General features: G+C 40.2%; 1 protein-coding gene across 2 annotated transcripts in view; it reads left to right on the top strand.

The window, feature by feature from the left end:
- LOC129853067 (glutamate receptor ionotropic, delta-2) overlaps positions 1-2,500 on the top strand; it is a 691,695-nt gene that overhangs the window by 370,858 nt on the left and 318,337 nt on the right. The gene's annotated exons all lie outside the window — the stretch shown is intronic.

The following is a 2,500-nucleotide window of genomic DNA, read 5'->3' as shown; positions in this document are numbered from 1 at the left end:
GGCGATTAGCCTGGCTATCCTCCGCCGAAGCCATGGCGATTAGCCTGGCTATCCTCCGCCGAAGCCATGAAGATTAGCTTCGCTATCCTCCACTGAAGCCATGGCGATTAGCCTGGCTATCCTCCGCCGAAGCCATGGCGATTAGCCTGGCTATCCTCCGCCGAAGCCATGACGATTAGCCTGGCTATCCTCCGCCGAAACCATGAAGATTAGCTTCGCTATCCTCCACCGAAGCCATGGCGATTAGCCTGGCTATACTCCACCGAGGCCATGACGATTAGCCTGGCTGTCCTCCGCTGAAGCCATGACGCCACTAAGCGAGGCTGGTTGAGTGATCGCCCTACATGTTAGCGAACTCTGTTAGCAAAGCATATTCAGATGAAAAAAGACTGCATTAGGTCCATTAGGTACATTAATCCATCAGAGAAATACTCTTTAAGGCAGTAATAATCATTTTATAGCCATAATGTCATTAATGTACCAATCATAGATTGCCCCTTAAAAGGAAAAAAAATAATATGCCATTGATGCCATTTGTCACGCCCTGGCCTTAGTATTCTTTGTTTTCTTTATTGTTTTAGTTAGGTCAGGGTGTGACATGGGGAATGTATGTGTTTTTGGATTGTCTAGGGGTTTGTATGTTAAATGGGTCAGTGTCTTGTCTAGGTGTTTGTATGTCTATGGCTGCCTAGATTGGTTCTCAATTAGAGGCAGCTGTGGTTCATTGTCTCTGATTGAGAGCCATATTTAAGGCAGCCATAGGCATTGGGTTTTGTGGGTAATTGTCTATGTAGAACGTTTGTAGCTTTTGTATTGCACTTACGTTTGTAGCTTCACGGTTGTTTCGTTTTGTTATAAGTGTTTGTTTCGTGTTTCACTCGTCTCAAATAAAAGAGATGTATTTTCCACACGCTGCGCCTTGGTCCACTCATTATCCTCAAGACGATCTTGACACCATTACTAATTCAATACTGGCAAAGCCACATAGTCTGTTTTATACTTAACCAATAAGGCACGAGGGTGTGTGGTATATGGCTAATATACCACGGCTAAGGGCTGTTCTTAACCTCTCTGGGATATGTGGGACGCTTGCCCCACTTGGCCAATATCCAGGGAAAATGTAGAGCGCCAAATTTTTTAAAAATGATATAAAATCAAACTTTCATTAAATCACACATGTAAGATACCAAATTAAAGCTACACTCGCTGTGAATCCAGCCAACTTGTCAGATTTCAAAAAGGCTTTTCGGCGAAAGCATAAGATGCTATTATCTGATGATAGCACAACAGTAAACAAAGAGAGTGTAGCATATTTCAACCCTGCAGGCGCAACACAAAACGCAGAAATAAAATATAAATCATGCCTTACCTTTGACGAGCTTCTTTTGTTGGCTCCAATACTCCAATATGTCCCATAAACCTCACAAATGGTCCTTTTGTTCGACTAATTCCGTCCATATATCCAAATTGTCAATTTATTTGGCGCGTTTGATCCAGAAAAAAACAGCTTCCAATTTGCGCAACGTCAATACAAAATATATCAAAAGTTACCTCAACTTTGCCAAAACATTTCAAACTACTTTTGTAATACAACTTTAGGTATTTTTAAACGTTAATAATCGATCAAATTGAAGACGGGTCTATCTGTTTTCAATACAGGAGGACAACAAACTAACGCTACTTAACTCTCAAACAGTACACAAAACGTTACACTGATTCCAGATGGCCATACTTCTTCATTGCATAAAGGAATAACCTCAACCAATTTCCAACGACTGGTGACATCCAGTGGAAGCGGTAGGAACTGCAAACAGGTTGATTAAAAATCTAGTATCCCAATGAAATCTCATTGAACAGACGGTGACCTAAAAAAAAAAAGAAATCTGAATGGTTAGTCCTCGGGGTTTTGCCTCCTACATAAGTTCTGTTATACTCACAGACATGATTCAAACAGTTTTAGAAACTTCCGAGTGTTTTCTATCCAAATCTACTAATAATATGCATATCTTATATTCTGGGGATGAGTAGAGGGAAGTTGAAATTGGGCACGCTATTTATCCAAAAGTGAAAATGCTGCCCCCTACCCCGAAGAAGTTAAACACAACACAACGCTGAGTGCCTGGATACAGCCCTTAGTCGTGGTATATTGCCCACATACCACAAACCTCTGAGGTGCATTTCACTGTTGTATTCAGCGCATGTGACAAATAATATTAGATTTGATTTGCCTTATTGCTATTATAAACTGGTTACCAACATAATTAAAGCAGTAAAAATACATGTTTTGTCATACCCGTGGTATACAATCTGATATACCACAGCTGTCAGCCAATCAGCATTCAGAGCTCGAACCACCCAGTTTATAAGTAATTATATATTGTAAGATTGATTCATTATTCAAGGCTGCGTTTATAAAGTGCAGCCTTCAAGAGTATTTCAACTCTTAAGTTTATGAAAAAAGAATGTTGGATAACTTTTTGTGAAGTTTTACACCACATCA

The sequence above is a fragment of the Salvelinus fontinalis genome, chromosome 4 (assembly GCF_029448725.1).
Source record: "Salvelinus fontinalis isolate EN_2023a chromosome 4, ASM2944872v1, whole genome shotgun sequence".
NCBI classification, from domain to species: Eukaryota; Metazoa; Chordata; class Actinopteri; order Salmoniformes; family Salmonidae; genus Salvelinus; species Salvelinus fontinalis.
The sequence above is the reverse complement of the archived record's forward strand: the minus strand, read 5'-3'. Positions and strand labels throughout refer to the sequence as shown.